The sequence below is a fragment of the Dendrobates tinctorius genome, unplaced genomic scaffold (genome assembly GCF_039654945.1).
Source record: "Dendrobates tinctorius isolate UK_male_01 unplaced genomic scaffold, ASM3965494v1 ptg000018l, whole genome shotgun sequence".
NCBI classification, from domain to species: Eukaryota; Metazoa; Chordata; class Amphibia; order Anura; family Dendrobatidae; genus Dendrobates; species Dendrobates tinctorius.
In genome coordinates, this window is record NW_027361686.1 from 11,787,498 (window position 1) to 11,810,648 (window position 23,151).

Consider the following 23,151-nt stretch of genomic DNA (forward strand, 5'->3'; position numbering starts at 1 on the left):
CTTGTCATGTTTATGGACTTTTGGCTCCATTTTTTGTGTGTTCTAGTCATTAGGGAGCTCCATAGGGAATTTTCCCATTAGCATCCTGGTGAGGTGCCAGGAATTATTGCCACAAAGAATATGTGTTCTGTACTTGAGATCAAGTTATTTATTGTCTATTGTATTGCTGTTTGCTGTGTGATGCCGCATTGACTGTTGGCCATGTTCACACAGGTGTGTGTCATGCTAGATATATTCTAACCTGATACACATTTGTGTTATCATGGACAACAGTGAGTGCATTGTCTATTGTATTGTTGTGTGATGCTGCAGTGACTCTTGGCTGTGCTCACACAGGTGTGTGTGATGATAGAGATTTTGCCATCAGTGCATTGTATAATTTTTTTTCTTTATTTTTCCCACAGTGAACAAAGTCAGAATCCGTTGGCGCTCGATGAAGGACCGCTTCAACAGGGATGTTCGTGATGAGGGCCAGGTTCACAGTGGTTCAGTGGCAAGGACCAGAACAAATTACCGATATCATCGGGAGTTGGCGTTCCTAAGACCTTGCCACCAGAGCATAAGTATTTTGTTGTATTGTATTGTTTTTAAATCTGTGCTTTTCTATTCCATAGCAGTTGGCGCTTGTAAATGCATGATACTAATGTTTTTCTTTTCTTTTCACAGCACCTGGAGCAGCACCCTGCAACCTGTCCCTGGAGCGGTCCTTCATCGAACGACCTCGGACCCGTCCCAGCCATCCGACAGCCAGGAAGCATCTTGCAGGTCAGCAACACAGACAACTGGAGACCAGGAAGCTGGTATGTCAGGTCTTCCCCTGTCCCATGTCTCTGCCACTGGTTTTGCGGGCACTTGCCGCCAGCGGCAGAAAGCCTCGGACAGGAATGTCATGCCCGAGTTCCTTCACTGGAGCTCGCTTCACCTCACTACCGACCTCTGCTGCATACCACTGCACGACCACCTGCATTCCAAGCCAAGCCGGACACCATTACACCACCCCAAGTCTGAGTGCTGCTGGACACTCCACCGCCACCACCATGGCAAGCGCTGCTCCTGTCTGGACCACCACCGCCACCACCACGCCTGCTTGGAGCACCACCACCACCACCACTCCTCCAGCCTGGACCAGTACTGCCGCCACCACTACTACCGCCTGGACCAGCACTGCCACCACCACTCCTACCGCCTGGACCAGCACTGCCATCACTCCTCCAGCCTGGACCAGCACTGCCATCACTCCTCCAGCCTGGACCAGCACTGCCACAACCACTCCTCCTGCCTGGACCAGCACTGCTGCTACCACTCCTCCAGTTTGGACCAGCACTGGCACCACAACACCTACTGCAAGGACCAGCACTGGCACCGCCACCACCCATTAGCATCATCAGCAGCAGCAACAGGGGGACCTACATTCTATATTTCATCACATGCAGCAAAGGTCACCTAGCTCCAGGTGGTCAGAAAGTGTAAGGCGGTCAGGCAGCTCCAAGAGGTCCAGGCAGGACACACAAGCAGAAAAGAGACACAAAAAAAGAGGAGAACTTTGAGCGTCTCTCCCCCCTCATCTACCACTGTGTCTCAACCTGCCTCTCGTTCCATCCCTGAGCTCCCTTCCCCCCCAAACTTTTTTCGCCCCTTCCCCTCGTACCCCTTCCTCGCCTTCCAGCCATTCTTTGTCTCTCCACATTCCCAGCGTGCCATCATCATCCCCCAAATGTTGTTCCCAATAAAACCATTTTTTATTTTATTTTTTTTTATAAATGAAAAAACAAGGTTTCTCATAATACTTTTTGATAATTGTTTCTTTCACCACCTACACACACTGCACCATACATACACTGCGCCGTACACTTTGTGTTTTTGCCACCACATAGCTCCATTAATGACACGTTTCTTGTGTCATTCCTGGAGATATGTGTAGTCAAAAACAAAAATATATGACTTGTATTTTCAACAACAGTCTCTTCAGTCTGTTAATATTGCACAGACTGAATAGAGGATTGTGTTGAGTGCAAGACATATCTATTGTTACCTTGCAAAGTATCATAAAAAAGTTAATTGAGGATGGTGTGTTTTTGCCATCATCATTTCACTCTTTGTGACACAAGGCCAGGGGATTCTAGATATACCTTGTAATTAGCCACATCCTCTATTCAGTGTGTGGTGTATAAATTGAGGAGATGATGGAGAAAATACACGTCATATGTACAATACTCTGGCCTCGTATCATAACTATTTATCACACCTGGGCAGGTGAATACACATATGAATTAACCTGCAGTGTTGCTTCAGTCTGCGTTATCTATTGCACGCAGACTGGAGCGATGCTGCAGTTTAACTCATGTGTATTCACCTGCCCAGGTGTGATAACTTCACCATGACACCAGGCCAGGGTTTTGTAGAAGTTGTATAAACTTTATCATCTCTCCAGTCTGTGTTCATACTGAAGCCACAGTGGAGTTCCTATATTAATATTTATTCTCACATGGTCAGGTGTCATAAAGAGTGAAGGAGGCTATTGCATCCCAAAATCACTATTTGTAACATCAGGCCATGTGATACAAATATGTATTATCTCCACTGTCGCAACACATTGAACACAAGCTGTTGAGATGATAAAGGTCATACAATTTGTGTGTATGTAGTCCCCTGGCCAGGAGTCCTACTAAATTCATGATGCTGTGTTCACAGCATCATGAATTTACTGGTACACCTGGGCAGGTGATTATTGTATTGGAGTGTATAAAAACAGAGTGTACTCAGTACAGGTATCAAAAAGGGTTTTTTATTAACATACACACAAGAAAACATTTTTATACCATTTGATCTTGCCATTCCACATGTCCTACATCTGAGATAAAGTAGGCTGCAAATTGGTCCCTCATTTGGCCAACTTCAACGGATGACTGGAGAGGGTGCTGAGTGAATTCAGGCAATGGGTTTGGAGCTGCATCATCGAGTTCAAAGTTAGGATGCTCTTTAGCCATCACAAAATTATGAAGAACCACACACTCCTTCACCACCTCATCCACTGTTTCCAGTTTCAGATTAATGGATGTGCCGAGAATGCGCCATCTGGAGACAAGAACACCAAAGGCACACTCTACAGTTCTTCGTGCCCTGGTCAGTCTGTAATTAAAGATTTTTTTGTTGCGGTCCAAGTCCCAGCTGGAGTAGGGTTTCAGCAGGTTTTGGCGCATTTGAAAGGCCTCATCCCCAACCATTACATATGGCTGTGGTGGACCTTCGGTGTGGGGAAGAGGCCGTGGCATGGGGAAATTGAAATGGTTGCCATACCACCTCCGGCCCATGTCCGAGTTCTTAAAAGCCTGGGAGTCATTCCCACGGCCAAATGATCTAATGTCCACTGCAACAAACACACAGTCTGCATCCACAATGGCCATGAGTACTGTAGAAAAGTACTTTTTATAGTTATAGTACTCAGAGCCTGTTCTTTTGGGTTTGATTATCCCGTTCCCAAACAGTTGGGGAAAATGCAGACTGTCCAGAATTTGTCTTCAATATCTATCCACTTTTCCGCGGTGGGCAGGGGCATAAATTCTGGGCAGAGAACGTCCCACAAAGCCCGGCAGGTGTCCGTAACTATTCCTGACAAGATGGATATTCCAATCCGGTACTGGAAGTGGAGTGAAGAGAGGGTCTCTCCAGTCGCCAGGAATTTGCGAAACCAAGAAAGAACAAAAATTAATATTTATGTATATGGTTTTTTAACACAATAAAATAAAAAATTAGTACATGGCATAACAATAATTCTGCAGGCTTTTGCTTACTACATGGCAGAACAATAATTCTGCAGGCTTTTGTTTACTACATGGCCGAACAATAATTCTGCAGGCTTGAGAATAGTACATGGCAGAACAAAGAAAATTATGCAGGCATTGGTATGTAAATATTACGTACGGTAATGTGACCAGGAGGAATCGCATGACGGAGCTGTGTGTCCTGTCTCCGGATGGATTCTTGAACACGAGCAAGCAAACCCTTGAAGCTTTCTTGGGACATCAGGGTATAGTCACTAAATTTCTCCGGGTTTGCCTGGAGCTCGCTGTAGAGGGTGTGGTACGCTCCACAGCTCTCCCGGAGTTCAATAATCGGATGTATCCACAAACACTGCCGCTGCAGTCTTCGCTGTCTCTCTCTCCCTTTGTTGCTGGCAAGCAAATGCAAAAGCTTGAGCCAGCGCAATGTCCAGATTCAAGTTGAAGTGAAAACTTTTCCAGCGCAGATCCATGTTCACAAAGCAAATCTGAAGAATTCAGCTGTAAACAGGGTATATATAAAGAATTCCCATGACACACGCTCACTGATGTCCCATTGGTGGAGTCTGTTCCAAGAATTTTGCAAGGATTTTCCATCTGTGAAATGAGACACCTAGACAACTAATGCGCATAAAAAAACGCAAACGCATGCAAAAACGCATACAAATGCTGCGTTTTTTGTCATCATGCGCATGCTGATGCATTAAAAAATCGCAGCGCTTACAAGCATTTTTGGCATGCATTTTATGTGCGCACGTTGCGCAAAATGACGCAAATGTGAAACTAGCCTTACTTGACGGTAGCTGCCTGGCTCCACCTTCTTACCATAAAGGGGTAGTTAAAATCCCCAATAATAAGAACCCTGTTATTATTTATTGCCTTTTTAATTTGCTGCAGAATTTCCTCCTCTACCTGTTCAGCTATATTAGGAGGCTTGTAGCAAACTTCAATTAGCAGCTTATCATTATTGCCGTCCCCATGTACATTTACCCATACTGACTACATTGTCACAGCTCCCCCAATGTCGTCACTGAGCACTGGTCTGAAGATAGATTTAATAAAAACACACCCCTCCTCCTTTTTTGCCTTTCCTGTCCTTGCTAAATGTAGTGTTACCCTCTATGTTTGTCATCGAGTCATGGCTTTCGTCCAGCCAGGTATACGTAATATGCACCGCATCGTATTCTGAGGCTGACATAAGAGTCTTCAGTTCATTCATTCTTTTTGCAAGACTTCTGGCATTTGCCAGTAGACATTTAATACTATTAGCAAATGTATTACTTCTTCTCAACTTCCGATGTTGTTTGCATGTCCCATCTCCCCTAAATCATCAATGACCCTGACGCGCCCCAGAGGCCGTGGGATACTTGGCGCCGGGCCCGTTAACTTTAATGGGAAATGTCACAGTGGCAGTGACCCGGTCCGTGGCCTCAGGCGGTCATGTAAAAGGGGGTAGAATTAGATGGGGATAAAGTTTATGTAGTGATTCGTGACGCCAGTTGGAGTGTTCGACTGTAGTATAGCCGGCACTGCAGATGATCACTGAGGGAATAGATAGTGATGGCAGTGCAGATGTTAAACCCTCTCCAACCAGGGCAGACCCCCAGAGATTGTGATGCAAGTAGAAGGCACGGAGTAATAAGGCAGGAGACAAGGAAAGTCACTTTATCATTTACTGTAGTTCAGGTGCAGTTCAGAGGAGATTGTTATGATCGGGTAGCCGAGGAGGAAATAAAAGACAATACAAGCTAAGTCTCAGAAAACCAAAGAGGTTGGTAACTATGTAGACTGCAGAACCGTGATCTTAACACGCAACTAGCAGCAGTCGTGGAGCGTTCCTACGGTGGTCATAGATGCCTCGTCACAACCGGAGAACTAGATAAGCCTAAAGCAGGAAAAGAGGAAAACTAACTGCCCCAGAGCAGACCCCAAAAGAGAGACAGCCCCCCACATGTATTGACGGTGAAAAAAGATGAAAACACAAGCAAAGGCAGGAAAATAGGCTGAGCAAACGATGGGGCCCGACTAACTAGAAAGGACAGGAAAGTAAAGACACTGTCTGCAGTCTGCCAAAAAACCCTACAAAATTTCCAACACAACTGATAGCAAAATTAACCCTGAAGTCACTAGACTTCTCCCACTATATCAGCACTCTGAAATATTCTGAGACAGAGCAAAAAGAGGCCAATCTAATAAGGGACGAAAAAAAAGGTAATTTGGCAAATAAGAGTGGAAATTCAGCACAGCCCAGCTGGGCTGGCTGACCACACAAAACACTGAAAAGACCAACAAGAGCAAGTGTGAACATTAGCAAAAAACAAACTTATCTTTGAGAAGACTGGAACAGAGCTGAGTCCTAGCTGAGTCCTAGACCTGAGAAGCAAACTGAATCACCAGCACCTGGATAGTGCGTTGGCTGTCTTATATCCAGTCTGATACTCCAGAGATCCAATCATTATCTTCCTCACCAGGTGGCTGATCACTACCACTCAAGCCAACCTCACTACCTCCTGTCACCACCAGAGGGAGAACGGAAGGGGAACTCTCAACTGGTGGAGCAGAAAATGAGCTCATATCAGGAGATATTACAACTCTCACCAGGTTACAGTCTGCTCTGGAGAATGGGAGTTAGCCTTCCCTGCTGTGACTCAGTGTAACTTCCTGCTATTCTAATCCCTTCTGGGACCAAGGCTTCCCAGAGTCTAAAACTTTGGATATAGCCTCTACTCACTGTGTATTTCTCCTTTGGCAACTTGCAGCATGGATCCTGTGTGTGAGCAGCTCAAGTTCCCAATTGCACTATCCTTCACTGATCCTAGGTTGTTGCAGTCTTTCTCAGGGAAAACACGATGCTGTTGGTTGTATAAATTCACACAGTCTCTCAGCTTACCACCCTGCTCTGAAAGCATGGATGGTCGGAGCTGGTCCCTGATGTTTCTTAGCTCTCACTCCTGGATCGAGCACATGTCTTAACATGGCCTCCAAGACGTTCTTCCTCCTTCTTGTTCACACTGGGAACAACTTGGCCCCTCCCCCTCCCAGTTAGGGCATGTCTGCAAAGCTCTAAGCTTCAGACAAGTGAGGGAGTGAGGCAAATTGTTTGTGTGTGTTGTGGTCTCAAGCAGAGAAAGCATAACTCCCATTGCTCAAAAACACATACAAAACTACATATTTTACCCTTTTGTGGCGGTAAAGACGCAGGGCACCACAACCCCAACTGTCTAGCTCTACCTACTCTATCTATTTCCTTTTTAGCACATCTTCCCACCCTCCCTCCCCTAGATGCTAATTTAAAAGCTCCTCCATCCATCTGACCATTTTTCCCCCAGCACAGCTGCACCCTTCCCTTTGAGGTGCAACCCATCCATACTGTAGCCAACAGAAAAGTCGGCCAAGTTCTCCATGAACTCAAACCCTTCCTTCCTGCACCAATTTCTAAGCCACTTATGTATCTCCTTACGCTCACGCTGTCTTTCTAGTGATGCTTGTGGAACTGGCAGTATTTCTGAAAACACCACCTTGGAGGTCCTGACCTTCAGCTTCTCCCCTAGTTTCCTGTATTCATTTTTAAGTACCTTCCACCTCCCTCTAACTTTGTCATTGGTATCGATGTGTACCATGACCACTAGGCTTTTTCTCAGCCCCCCCCAGCAATCTGTCTATATGATCCTCAATATGCCGAACTCAAGCACCCGGCAGATAACACACTGTTCGGCATTCACGTTCTCGATAGCAGATGACCCTGTTTGTCCTTCTAATTAGAGAGTCCCCTACCACCAACGTATGTCTGGCCTTGGAGGCACACTTATTTCCATCCTTCCTACAGCAGTTTTTTTCCTGGTTTGCTAGAAGCAAAGTCCTGCGATCCCAGTCCTGGGCTTGCATTCCTCATATCAGCCAAACAGGCATATTTACCAGGTTGTGCCAGATCAAGACTTGGCTCCCTGGCACTCATCCCTCTACCCCTTCTTGTAACATTTACCCAGCTACGTACTTCTGTGTCTTGATCTTCCCCACTTTCCCCCTTCTTGATATCACTGGCCCATGCCAGTGCAAGCTCAGTGAGCTCTAAACTCCAATGCTCCTGAGTGTTGCCAGCTGCACATTTAGATCCATTAAGTGGGCTTCCAAAAATATAACTAGCTGACATCGAGTGCAGATATATTCACCTTCAAATGGCTGTTCAAGGTATGCATACATCTCATGGAGCACATACAAATGGGGATAAACAATGCAGATAAGAGCAGAAAAAAAAAAATTATGTTCTTGCATTAAACTATGATATTGAGTTTAACTAAGTACTTACCTGCAGCCCTCTCTCCGCTCAGCAGCCCTCGCTTGGAATATATGGCACTTATAGTCCTTCAACCAGCAAAGTTCACACTGTTTAATTTGTCAAAGTGGGTGAATGTGCAGCACAAAGAACTAATCCATTCTATAATGTAGTTACATATTGTAAAACAGTTTTCAAGATTCTCTATAAAAAGCCTTTGAGACTTGATAGGTGTGTAAGAATATTCCATAACTTTGCTTATCAACGAACTTTGCCCCTTAGACTCGTCAATGCACAGTTACAGTGTAGTGAAAAAGTAACCTGATATTGGCAATATGAAGTCACATTTTCACCTATTTTTTTTCCTCTTCTCTTAACTTCAAAACCAACATAATCTGGTGCATCTTCTGTATAATCAGAAATCAGAAAAGACACTGGGTTTTTAACACTGCTACCTGCATGATCAGAAATATCTAAAACGCAGCACTGGCACTCAAACCTCACGAAGGAAAAATAGCATTGTGCAATGAAAGATTCAGCTACCTTTGGTTTACTGTGGTATGCCCCTCACCACTCATTTAAAAGGTGTTGTCCAGGATGATTACTTACCCATTAGCTAGCAAATGTAGGAAATAACAAACACAACTATATTCATCTTACCCAGGTCCTGTGTTGCACTATCTATGTCATAAGTACAATGCATGTGACTGCTGTTGTCAATCACTAACCTCAGAAGTCAAGAGAGGCCGTACGAGGCCCCTGGTCTTCAAGGGAGACCACCCACCATGACGGGGTTATCGTGAGAATATAGGGTGCATTATGGGTTTATGAGGAGTTCGGGGTTAACAGGAGGGCAATTGTGATATAAGGGTGTTAGCTCATGGGAGTAGGAGGGGTCAGAGGTGGTGCTCAGGGGCATTACATAGGGGATCAGCCATATTGCAGGGGCAGCCATTCCACGTGGATCCCTGCGACACTAAGAAGCTCCAGGTTAACTGTCATCATGGACGTGGAGGCATTGCTGCAGACACTGTGGGATGCGGTGGGCTCGCAGGGCACACAATGGCTGCAACAGTTGGTGAGCAGCCTGCTCCAGGGGTGGCAACAAATGCTGCGCAGATTCCACTGACGGTTCCGGCTTCGGAGGTCCAGGCCTCCGGCACGCTTAAGCCCTGAGGTCATCACCTGGGCCCGGCGCCGCAATAGGAGCCCCTCCAGGGACCCTCCGGCTGGAGGCGCAGGCAGCAGGATGGCACTGACGCGTGGCAGAGCTGGAAGGAATCCGACTGCACGGCGGGGCCTACATCAGGGGGAGGTGTCGGCCTCCCCCTCGTCTGAGTCATCACGCAGGGTGTCGGGAGCAGGAGCAGCAGGTACAGGGGTGGCTTATGGTTCTGCTTGGCACAGAGGGACGGGAGAGGCCAGGAGGTGGGGGCCCTATGACCAGGCCCCTCAGCGTCGGGATTACTGCGGGCGGCAATGGGCTGGCCCAGTTGGGAGTGCTCTGCCTGGGGCAGAGCACGGCGCAGCAGGATCACTCACCGCAGGGCTGGAGGCAGGGCCGGACTGGGACTAAAATTCAGCCCTGGCATTTGAAGTTACACAGGCCCACTAGTCACATGGTGACTATATAATATCTTTGTACAGTTGTAGTTTACAAGAAGTGAGAGGAGATTAACACGACTATATAACATGTAGTCACAGCTGTGCCCAGTATTTCAGATCAGTCCTATTTATTGCTTTTAGGTACAGTACTCCTCCCATATCTCTGTCCCCTTTTGTATGCATGATTACAGAATTCCTGGCAGAACTGCTCTCTATTGGGCAACCAGACCCCCTGGTCATAGCCGCCCCTATCATACCTCCCAACTTTTGAAGACGGGAAAGACGGAAAAAGACTGCGCGCGCGCCGCTGCAAATTTTGGCCACGCCCAACCACACCCATTTCACAACTAGTCACACCCATGTCCACACCTAATGGCACCCATTTAGCACTGCTGATCACACTGACTGGTACTGAGGGCACAGTGGCTGGCATTATGGGCACACTGACTGGCACTAAGGAAGAGAGAAAACAGAGAGAGAGAGAAAAAAGAAAACAGAGAGAGCGTGAAAGAAAGGGGAAAGAAAGAACAGTGAGAGACAAAGAAAGAACAGTGAGAGACAGAGAAAGAACAGAGAGAGAAAGAAAGAGGGGAAAGAAAGAAAGAACAGAGAGAGACAGAGAAAGAACAGAGAGAGACAGAGAAAGAACAGAGAGAGAAAGAAAGAAGTAAAGAAAAGAAAGAAAGAACAGAGAGAAAGAGAGGAAAGAAAAAGAAAGAGGGGAAGAAAGAACAGAGAGAGAAAAAAGAAAGATTAGAGAGAGAAAGAAAGAACAGAGAGAGAATGAAAGAACAGAGAAAGAAAAAGAGAGAAAGAAATAAAGAAAGATTCTACAAAGATACTATAGCAGCCCGGCTCCCATTGTAGTGCCCACCTGAGCCTCCGATGCAGGACCTATCATGATCCGCTCACATGGCCGGCATCCACGATTCCAAGGCGATCCTGCTGTGTGCGCTGTCGGAGGAGGACACGGTGATGGATCTGAAGCATTCCTGGTTCCGTCACAATCGCCTCAAGAAATTATCTCATTTCCGGTCAGCTTCCAGCACATCACTTCAGGTGGAACGTCATGTGTGTGTTTTAAAATGCTCCTCGGGGCTCCGCCGTGTACTCCTGTGTCCGTGGGAAAAGCCCGCTTTGTATGCTTTGTACACACTTGGCTTCGCTCCGTACATCCCGTACACATATGGCTCCATTCCATACACACACGGTTCCACTCCGTCCACCTTGTACACGCGTGGCTCCTCTCCGTACACCTCGTACACGCGCGGCTCCGCTCTGTCCACCTCGTACACACGGCTCCTCTCCGTACACCTCGTACACGCGCGGCTCCTCTCCGTACACCTCGTACACACGCGGCTCCTCTCCGTACACCTCGTACACACACGGCTCCGCTCCGTACACCTCGTACACACGGCTCCGCTCCGTACACCTCGTACACACGGCTCCGCTCCGTACACCTCGTACACACGGCTCCGCTCCGTACACCTCGTACACACACGGCTCCGCTCCGTACACCTCGTACACACGGCTCCGCTCCGTACACCTCGTACACACGGCTCCGCTCCGTACACCTCGTACACACGGCTCCGCTCCGTACACCTCGTACACACGGCTCCGCTCCGTACACCTCGTACACACGGCTCCTCTCCGTACACCTCGTACACACGGCTCCGCTCCGTACACCTCGTACACACGGCTCCGCTCCGTACACCTCGTACACGCGCGGCTCCGCTCCGTACACCTCGTACACGCGCGGCTCCGCTCCGTACACCTCGTACACGCGCGGCTCCGCTCCGTACACCTCGTACACGCGCGGCTCCGCTCCGTACACCTCGTACACGCGCGGCTCCTCTCCGTACACCTCGTACACGCGCGGCTCCTCTCCGTACACCTCGTACACGCGCGGCTCCTCTCCGTACACCTCGTACACGTGCGGCTCCTCTCCGTACACCTCATACACGCGCGGCTCCTCTCCGTACACCTCGTACACACGGCTCCGCTCCGTACACCTCATACACACATGGCTCCTCTCCGTACACCTTGTACACACGGCTCCGCTCTGTACACCTCGTACATGCGCGGCTCCGCTCTGTACACCTCGTACAAGCGCGGCTCCTCTCCGTACACCTCGTACACGCGCGGCTCCTCTCCGTACACCTTGTACTCGCGCGGCTCCTCTCCGTACACCTCATACACACTGCTCCGCTCCGTACACCTCGTACACACACGGCTCCTCTCCGTACACCTCGTACACACGGCTCCTCTCCATACACCTCATATACACACGGCTCCTCTCCGTACACCTCGTACACACACGGCTCCTCTCCGTACACCTCAGACACACATGGCTCCTCTCCGTACACCTCGTACACACGGCTCCGCTCTGTACACCTCGTACATGCGCGGCTCCGCTCCGTACACCTCGTACACGCGCGGCTCCTCTCCGTACACCTCGTACACGCGCGGCTCCTCTCCGTACACCTTGTACTCGCGCGGCTCCTCTCCGTACACCTCGTACACACTGCTCCGCTCCGTACACCTCGTACACACACGGCTCCTCTCCGTACACCTCGTACACACGGCTCTGCTCCGTACATCTCATACACACACAGCTCTGCTACATCCACACTGTAAATCCTGACCCCACACATACTTACCTCAACCAGCACCATGACAACAGCAAAGCAGAGTCTTGCAGACGGTAGAGGCAAGGCTGAGCGCACAGGACCTGTGATGAGGTCACAGGAGGGGCGGAGTCAGGGGTGATATGATCGGGGGTCTGGACAAAGGCTCCTGATCATGTGACCCCCTGACTCCTCCCCTCCTGTGACCTCATCACAGGTCCTGCGAACAGAGCGAGCAGGCAAGCGAGTGCGACGCTGTGAGTGGCTGCGGGGGGAGGGGGTCTCATGCTACGGCGAGGATGGGGTGCGTGGGGGGGCGTGGCGGCTTATCTCCCTGCAGTGCAGGAGGAACTTGAATCTATTACCGCCATGCCCGCAGAGGGCCGGCGGCAGGAGCAACAGTGGCCGCAGCAGCTGGCAAGCGGCCAGATGTTCGGGCGCTGCCGCCCGCGGCCCACATGACAGCGGCCCAGCGGGAAAATGCCCGGTTGGTTATATTGCCAATCCGGGCCTGGCTGGAGGTGATGTCTGCAGTCCAGTGGGGCCGTCTGGCAACTCTGATTGTGGCACAGACAGCCTACAATGAGGCTCACACGCTGCCTCTCAGCGTGGGCAGCAGGATGCTGGCCCGAGACATGGAACAGCGTCAGCGACAGTGCTTGGTGTCCCTGCACGGATGGCTGGCACAGTTCGTGGCTTCAGTCGGCTGTCTGTGGGGCAGGGAGACCTGGGAGCTAATGATGCAATGGAGGAGCGAAGCAGAAGCGGTTCAAATCAAGGACACCAGCAACAGGATGCAGGATCTTCGACTGCCGGGTTCACAGCGCCTGGGCAGCTAGGTGAGAGTGAACAACTAATTTATTTTATCCCTGTGTTAGCTTCACAGGGGAATCAGAATCAGGATGTGTTTTCAGGGGGAGTTAGCAGGGGTTTGGGGTTAAACATGCATGGGCTCAGAGACATAGCTATGCTGCGGGGGTCCAGAGGTTTGCAGGGAGAGCTGTCACCATCCGCCGCCTAGAGGGGTAATTTTAGGGAGACGTTAGGGGCTTTATAAGGTGGGGTTGAAGGAGCCAGTAGCGTTATCCCTCAGGGTGCTGGCTTCTGTGGAGGAAGCCACTGAGTTGCCCATGGGTAATACACCATCGGCTGATATAGCGTTGTCAAGTCAGGTGGGGGGTGGCAAAAAAGAAAAGGAAGATACGGTGCGCCTGGATGATTCAGCGAGAGGAGAGCTCTAAGTGTGCTTTCAGGGACCTTTGGGGGCTCATTTGAAGCAAAGGCTAGGGAGAAGATATGGAAAGGGGATTATATTGAAATATTTTCTTTATTACCCCTAGAATGCTTTAATCTGGATAGGTTGAGGAGGGAGGTGTGGCGCCCCTGAGGGTTCAGTCGCCATAGAGGTACTGCACCTCCTCCTGAGGTGTGGTACCCCACCATCCAGGTAAGGTGGGGACACCTGACCACGCTCCAACACCTGCATCCCACACAACATAGTAGTGTAGCAAAGCACCCTTTGGTGGCTCCCTGCTTGGAACACAAAGAGTGCTGGGAGGTGGGTGGAGCTTAGTCTGCACCAAAAGATTGGGAAGAGTTTAGGATTTAGTCAGTCTGTCACAGGAGACTGTGAGAGGAGATCCCCAGAGAGGGATGGATGAAGGAAGTGCTACAGCAGACCTCAGTGACCTGGGGCTGCTGGCACAGGAAAGAGATATTGAGAAAGCCTGATTCTTCCATAAGAAAGATAGTTTTGTATGGAACTGTAAGTGTCAAGGTGAAAATATATTTTCTTATATAACTTTTATATTTTTATACTGTGAAACAATAAGTTTTTCCTAATTGCTTGCTAATGCAAATGTAACTGTATTAAAGATGGCTGCCAGTGTTCACTTTCACTTAAATTCAGTGTCTAAAGAGTTAAGTTAAGTTTCATTTCTCCTAAAAAAGATAACTCAGGAATGTGAAGAAGAAGTAACCATCGGGAGACGTTTTGACGAATCAGAGAGAGACTGGACACTAGATGTATACTGCATAAACCCCGCCTAATGCACGCCTTCCCCTAACACTCAATATAGTATTGTGTATTTGTAAATAAAGCCAGTTGTTGTACTGCTCCTGACAGGTGTGGATGCAGGACATTAGCTAAGACTGAATCAGCTGCGTGTCTGAGTCATTCTTAATCGGTACCAGATGTTTTGCGCTCGCACAATGATTTGGAATGACTGGTGAATGAGGATTCATTGTCGTTTACGACCCCGACAATTTGGAGCCCAACGGGGGGCGTGGACAGTGATCCGAGGCTCCTCTGCACCCATGCCTGGATGTCTGTGGATGATACCTGTAGTGGCTGACCTCGAGGACTGATCACCCTCCAAAACACGGTAAGTGAGATCATATACACTGTATGTGTCACACTTGCTAGTGTCTCAGCCGTTATTGGTTTGTCTGTGGTCTCCTTGGGTCTGAGGGGTGACCGGTCGAGTGGTGAGACTGAGTGCGATCCTGTGCCACGCTCTGAACCAGCAACTGAGAGACGTCGCATTCTGCGCGTCCTCGTGTACACCACACCTCCTCCACCGGTCATTGTACTCCATTCAACCACCCTACCCGTGACTATTGTCTAGTAGTGAAGTGGAGTGATAAATTGAGCTAGTTGCAGATTGTGGGGCAACCTAGAGGAAGGGATAGGAGACGCAGCCTCTGTGATATTGTACCAGCTAGGTAATTAAGACGTCCCGAGAAGGGACCACCTGTATTTCTGTGGAGGGCTCTCACTAGGAGACCACCTCCCGACTGTTGGAATATCGTGGCAGGATAATCTGTTAATCACTGCTGTTCAAGGTTAGGGAAAGGAAATATTGAGCGCGAGGCTCTTTTCCTAGTACGTCGAACGTGAGGCTCCGTACTGTGGAACATCAGTGTTGATATCGCTACCAGTGGTTTTTCTGCAGAGAACCATAGTATTCTGTAAGAGTCATGCTGCGTATCTTAAAGCAGAAGAAGTCTGTGCCCCACAAGTTAGATGAGGATGCTGTGGAGGTCAAGGCAATAGTAGCGTCACGGAAAGGCAAGAAGGCAGTCAAGAATGTTGAGAGATTGTATAAGCATGTAGGATTGCCCTCGTCAGGGAGATTACAGCCGGCTATGTGGCATAATCTCATAGAGAACAAACGAGGCATGTTGAAAGATAAAGGATTGTTAGAACAAGCACAAGCTCATCTGCGAGTTGCGCGAGGCTTGAAGAATGAAGGATGGAAAGAGATTGATGGGGAAGGAGGATCAGACAATGCGGAACCTGTGTTTGGTTATAAAATGCCTTTGAACTGTGATCTTATAGATTGTAAAATGGCCGCCGTGCCACTGATGATGAAAATGCAGTCCCAACCACCGCCCTATAATGGCGACAAGACGAGCTCTCCAGAAACGTGGGTGTGTCCTGTTTGTGGCGTGCAGAATCCAACCTGGGCGGAAACCTGCCGTGTGTGTGGGGCGGGCCGTCCTTGGGGTTCCGCCCAGACCATGGACGGAAGTGGGGCATGCCACGCCTCCACCGGCAGCCATCTTGGTGCACCCGGAATTCCTCCCCAGCCACTATGTCCGCTGGTAACACTTTCCGGCGAGTACTATCAGGGACCACCACTTCCTGAGAAACCTCCGGCACCGACCGATGCTGTTCCCACCTCTAATGTTCCTGTTTCTGTTCCGGCCTCTGGGCCTAGTCTCCCGGTGCAACCCACTGTGATATTTGTAAATACACCTGGTCAAGGTCCCTTCACTCTTGATGCCCTGACCGGCAGTACGGCTTTCCGGTCCGTAATGCGTATGAGGCGCCAAGCTATCGGAGATGATGAGGGATCAGAAGATTCTGACAATCAGGTTGCTACAATTCCCCCTGCCCCGCCACTGCTATTAGGTCCGTTCGAATCTCCCCGGCCCGGAAGGAGCCCACTACCTACCCCTCTCAACAAATCCTCTAGGTTGCCCCATGACCCTGAAATCTGGTTCCCCTGTCATTCACGCTATTACATCACACCTCAGGGCTCCCAGGTTCTTTTCTCAGTGGGGTATGGGGACATAGTTACCCACCAGGTAGGAGCCATAGTGAACCCAGCTAACTCTACCCTGTCGCATAGAGGTGGTTTGGCCCAACAGATAGCTAAAAAGGGAGGCCCAGCCATAACCCAAGAGTGTCAGGCCTACCTTGCCAGTTGTGGCCCCTTGCATCCAGGAGACGCTATGTCCACCCAGGGAGGGAATTTGCCCTGTGATATAGTGTTACACACTGCAGGCCCTATATATGATTACAGGACACCCGAGCATTGCCGTATCCCGGACAGATGCGTTATAGATATTTCAAATCTACATCTGAGACTGAATGAATTGAGTAATGATATAGTTCGTGTTATATGTGGCATTGCATTGTAAAGTTTCCTGAATGCATTTGGCCAGAAAAAGGGTAAAGGCATGGTTAATCTCATTATACAGTTATCTGCTCTTACAGTGAAATCCCGTGATTTTGAGTTTCTTTGTAGAAATTGATTTTGATAAGTCTAAAGAACTACAGAATTCTGTGAAGGACGACGCTGCATTCTGATGGGAGGGGTGAAGGATGGCGCTGCGTAGTTTCTTCTCCCTTCGCTCTTATCTCTGCTGAGTGTGAGCTGTGCTCAAAATTCTCTGTAATTCTATCCGTAAGGTACACGCTGAAAGATTTGTGCATTTTAAAGCAACAGTACTTAATTGAAGATTGGAAGTTAAAAGTAAGATATGGTGCCTAATTTAGAAGGGAATTGTAAGTGATTGCTTGGTCATTAATGTGTTTGAACCTGCTTCTAGTTGTGTGATTGATTTGTATAGCAAATTGTGTCAAATTACAAGAGACAGAGGAGGAAGGAAGCAGTAAAACAAGTGGGACAAATATTGAAAAAGGCAAAAATACCAGAGTGTGAATGTTTGGATGTACAAAAAGGCACAGACAAGGGAAGAAAATAGCAAGTGAATAAATGATGCTTGAGAATGTGCAGCAGTATGGAAGGTGTATTATGAATGTTTGATTGACAAAGTGTAACCAGAGACCCAGACAAAACAGATGGACTTGTAAACACTGTGGTCAGACTCAGACAAATCCAGACTGAATAGCTACTTGTGTGACCTGTGCTACTGACCTAAGAGAATTGCACTAAATCCTATCCAGACAAGATCATAAGAAGCTGACATAATAGTGTGGATAGTGGGTAGTGGGGACATTGGCCCTTGAGGAGTAAGCTGACAGTAGACATCAGACGGCCAACCCCATCAGGACCTAGAAGTGTGACTAGAATAAGAAAGATACAGGTGTATTATCCCTGGAGCCCCTCTGACCAGCTAGCTTTGCTGAAGCAGCTGCCTGCCCCTGAAGACCAACCATTCCCGTTTTACAGACACATAAAGGAAGTACAGCAAACATATAAGTGTACCTGGGCAGACTTAGAGAGGTTGGTGAGTTTAAAGGCAGGTGACGCACTAGATCATATAATTAAGACACACAGATGTGACAAAGAATCAGGCTTGGGGCATGGATGATAAATCTGCACGATCTGGGGAGACGTACTGTGAGTCACTAAGACAATGGGCTGCAGTGGAACAATCAGAGCAGTCTGTACTCCTGACTAATGTGACACAGCAAAGAGGAGAGAGAGTAGAGATATACCTTGGACGGTTACAGCTGAAATGGGCAGACATGGGGTACATTTGCATAAATCCACTTGATGTTAGAATACTGGTGGATGCATTCATTGACGGTATGAACAAAGACTTACGAGACGCAGTACAGACAGCCAGACCTGAATGGAGACATGTAGATCCGAAAGACCTCCTTAAGGTAGCTAAAGAAATTGAGCAAACAAGGATAATAAAACGACCTGTCATGTATGCTGGAGCACAAGGAAAAAAGTGGAGACGTAATAGGGAAGGCATGTGAGATGACACTGACGTTTCTTTTGACAATCTATTCCCCACATGACATCCATGCCATACTCCTACAAGTTCAACCAAAACATCTGTCTATGGCCAGACAGCTCCGACTTGAGTGTGCTCTACTAATTCCTGAGTATGTCACTCCTCAAAAGATGTAACGTTCTGAATCCAGCCACCCTCCTGCCTGTGGATTCAGAAAAGGGGGAATTGGTGACCGTATTGGCAAGTGAGGAAGGATACTTTGACATGACGCATGAACATGTCTGCATAGAACTGATGAGTCAGGAGACAGTTGGGTTTGCACACATTCATGAAAAACCTGTTCCTAATGCAGACTTTGAGTTTCTTTTTTGTAGATGGCCCCAGATACCACCAGGATGGACGATTCTACACTGGATATGCAGTAGTATCCTCACATGAGGTAATCCGAGCGGAACCACTCTCTCCTCACATGTCGGCGCAGGAGGCAGAGTTGAAGGCACTCACTGAGGCGTGTAGAGCCGCTGCAGGTAAAGTCGCTAATATTTTCACAGATTCGAAGCCCATTAAAAATGCAGAGCTGGTGAAACAATTGATGGAGGCATTGATGTTACCAGTCCAGGTTGGCATTGTCAAGGTAAAAGCACACACAAAGGTGACTCCGTGGAGGTAGAGGGCAATAGAAGGGCGAACGAGGCTGCTAAAAGAGCACAAGGCGGCCTAGAGAGAGCAGTGGACGGTGGCGGGGAGTCAGCGTATTCCAGCCACATTGGGTCTAGATGTCCTGAAATCCCTCCAGCAAAAGGCTGCCCAAACAGAGAAGGTACACCGGGGGAGACTGGGAGCTGAGCTGAACTCAAATGGAGTATGGGAGAACAAGGATAAAATGTGCCCACCAAAGTCCCTGTTCCCAATCATGGCGCAAGCAGCACATGGCCCCAATCACACCTCAAAAAGTCACATGTGTGCCATGGTAGATGCCTTCTGGATCGCTCCTGGCTTCAGTTGCGCAGCCGCGAAACTTGTACAATCATGCCTCATCTGTGCACAGCACAACCCAGGTAAAACAGTAAAAGTCCCTAAGAAAGCGACACCTAGGCCTCTCTACCCGTTTCAGAGACGGCAGATTGACGACATACAGCTACCAAGGTAGGAGTGTATGCAAATATCCTAGTATGTGTAGATCTCTTCTCTGGATGGCCAGAGGCCTACCCGGTGAAAACGGCTACAGCTCGAGCTACTGCAAAGAAACTGGTGATGGAACTAGTACCACGATTCGGTGTCCCTGAAACAATTGAATCAGACAGAGGTACACACTTTACTGCTGAGGTAATGCAAAATGTAATGCAAATGATAGGTGTAGAACAAGCATTTCATACACCCTACCACCCACAGAGTTCAGGGAAGGTAGAGAGAATGAACGGGACACTAAAATTGAAAATACAGAAAACCATGGAACAAACCCATAAACCATGGCCAGAGTGTCTCCCATTAGCATTATTCTCAGTAAGGTACACACCCACGGGGAAAACTAAACTGTCACCCTTCGAGATACTGTTTGGAAGACCACCGAACACAGGGTTGTACTACCCACAGGTCTTAACACTCAATGTGGATAATTTGACAAGTTATGTAATCCAGTTGCAAAAGCATTTAACTCAAATGCATTCTCTAGTTTTCTCTTCCATTCCAGATCCAGATAGTGTGGAAGGAACTCACTGTCTACAACCTGGTGATTACGTATATGTCAAGAAACACTCCAGAAAGACCCTTGAACCCCGATATCAAGGACCTTACCAAGTACTCCTGACAACGCCTACTTCTGTTAAGTTGGAAGGACGACCAACCTGGATCCACGCATCGCATTGCAAACTAGCCACAGGAATTAACAAAGCATAAGAGTGCATAATGTTTTGGTTTGGTTTTGTTGCATTATCTGTAATAATGGTAGCTGCGTGGGACAATCTAAATTCTCCAATGTCCTTGAATAATAAGTTTATACAACATCATGAAAAAATACTAAATGATTGGTCAAAAGACACTCAGTCTCCAGCAGATTGCTGGATCTGCACACATTCACCAATATCGGCCACTAGTATTCCGTTCCTTGTTATTCCTGTGCCACCCGAGGAATTATTTGCCTGGACCAGTTGTTCTGATACACTCGCTAATAATGCCACAAATAATGTGAAGTTATGGAACACAACTGTTGGAATACCTATTGTGGGATGGGTAGGATACCCTTGGTGGCAGGGTAATCTTTCAGGAAGTAACACATACCTTCAATATCTGGCATATAAAGGGGGGGCTTGGGTACCCAGGAATAGAACTCGGTTAACCTACCTGGGGCAAATTCCAATGTATGGCCTACAAGTTAGTTTTAATGTAACTTCCCACTCTACTGATGCCTTCAAACCAATACTGCTAGAAAGAAGGTTGCATAACACGTCCTGGGAGTATTCCAATTTATTTCCCCAGGGCAATAATGAAACTTGTTTTAATATTTCAGGTAATATACCTTGCAACGAGTCATCTGGATATGAGAAAGGAACTCCCACCTGTAGAAATCCCGATGTAGGGTATTGTAGCCCTTTAGGACAACTTCCAAATTGGTGTATGCTTCAGAATGTATCTGCTTTCATAGATTTAGTTCATAGACTGGTATTACAACATTCAGCCCTATGGGACCTACCTAGTGACATGTTCTGGGTATGTGGAGACAATGCATATAAATGGTTGCCAGTAGGGGTAAAAGGTGCTTGTACTCTGGGTCGTTTGACTCCAGCTACCTTTGTTATTCCGAATGACCAGTTGAATACTCAGAGCATACCTAAACACCACTGCCTGTGTCATGAATTTGTTGAAAGGTTTGAAGCCCACTGATTGCCCAGATTACGTCCCACTAATTCATAAGGAACCCAAACTAAAGGTCCCAGGAGAAGTAACTGTATTAGCTGACAATTACACCTGCTATAATTCCCACGACACCACAGGTACACCAGTAGGGATCTTCGAGACAGGTTTCTGCAAAGAGAATAGTTCTCTAGATACTGACTTGTTAATCAAACATACACAATATATGTATGACATTTATTGGTTATGTGGAGATGGTAAGCTCCGTCCTAGGTTGCCAAATGCCTGGACAGGCCAATGCACCCTTGTTAAACTAGCTATGCAGTTCAAGATTCTACCCTAGGATCCAAAGATACCTGATGAACCTACCAGGAAAAGGAGAAGCCTCGATCAGCTCCATATGAGTTATGAAGAAGATCCACTAGTATATATTGATGCTATTGGAGTGCCAAGGGGGGTGCCTGACCAATTTAAAGCCCAGAACCAGATCTATGCTGGCTTTGCTTCTATAATCCCACAGGTGCAGATTAATAAAAATGTTGAATGGATCAATTACATATATTACAGTGAACAAAGGTTTGTCAATTTCAGCCAAGATGCCTTCCAAGGTATAGTTGAAGAATTGGGCCCTAACACTAGAATGACACTCCAAAATCGACTAGCCCTTGATATGATATTAGCTGAGAAAGGAGGAGTTTGTGGGATGGTGGGAGAGGAGTGTTGTACCTATATCCCTCAGAACTCTGGAGTGAATGGAAAAACCATGATAGCCCTTAAAAAGATAACTGGGTTAGCAGCAGAATTGAAAACTAATGCTGGAGTAGACACATCTTTCTTTTCCGGCTGGTTGGGTGGACTCAAGGGATTCCTTCAACAAGCTTGTATAGTACTGATTGCCCTCCTTGTAATTGGATCAATAACTCTTTGTTGTGTTATTCCCTTGTATAAAAAGGTTATTGCCAAAGCAACTCCGACTGGCACCTTCCTCAATCAAGAGAGTAGACAAAACCCCCCCATTCTCAGATGATGTTAAGAGACTTAGTTTAGGGACAGCGGGAGAACTCCATGTGAGGTTAGTGAAGGGTTCAGCTGCCTGGAGGCCTCTCGCTAGGGGAGAGCTTCTGAGGTGTCTGGATGAAGAAATCCACCTCCCCTTTTCCCATCACATGGACAGTCTCGAAGGATCTTTCATTAAGGGAAAAACTTAGTGTTTAGGGGGGATTGTCAAGGTGAAAATATATTTTCTTATATAACTTTTATATTTTTATACTGTGAAACAATAAGTTTTTCCTAATTGCTTGCTAATGCAAATGTAACTGTATTAAAGATGGCTGCCAGTGTTCACTTTCACTTAAATTCAGTGTCTAAAGAGTTAAGTTAAGTTTCATTTCTCCTAAAAAAGATAACTCAGGAATGTGAAGAAGAAGTAACCATCGGGAGACGTTTTGACGAATCATAGAGAGACTGGACACTAGATGTATACTGCATAAACCCCGCCTAATGCACGCCTTCCCCTAACACTCAATATAGTATTGTGTATTTGTAAATAAAGCCAGTTGTTGTACTGCTCCTGACAGGTGTGGATGCAGGACATTAGCTAAGACTGAATCAGCTGCGTGTCTGAGTCATTCTTAATCAGTACCAGATGTTTTGCGCTCGCACAATGATTTGGAATGACTGGTGAATGAGGATTCATTGTCGTTTACGACCCCGACATAAGGAGGAGAGGAGGACTAAGGATTAGGGTTAGAGGAGAACCCTTCCCAAGTTCACAGCGCAAGGCCAGGGTCCAGTCCCCGAGGTTGTATGGTTACGAATGGTCCTGCAGCAGACACCGGAGGAATAGAAGTTGTCACCACTTTATTCCCACACAAGACTTGGGGGCACAACAGCATCGTGAGTGAGCCGGGACTAGGTAGCAAGGAGTCCCCGAAGCAGGTTACAGCTGTCTGCCGTACAAGTAGAGTTCATAGGAACATCAGAAAGGAGGAACTTCAGGGTAACTCAGTACTGTGAGTACTTCACCTAGGCGCTAAGAGGCAGACGTTCAGAAAAGGCACATGTTGGCGAAGTGTTG

The 23,151-nt window shown here is 47.7% G+C and overlaps 1 protein-coding gene across 1 annotated transcript in view; it reads right to left on the reverse strand.

Annotated features, from left to right (window-relative positions):
* Positions 1-8,260, reverse strand: part of LOC141082544 (NXPE family member 1-like) — a 264,550-nt gene extending 256,290 nt beyond the window's left edge. Inside the window, exon 1 of the mRNA XM_073566464.1 lies at positions 8,086-8,260. The gene's annotated coding sequence lies outside the window, so the exon portion shown is untranslated. The remainder of the gene's footprint in view (positions 1-8,085) is intronic.
* Positions 8,261-23,151: the final 14,891 nt, after the last annotated feature.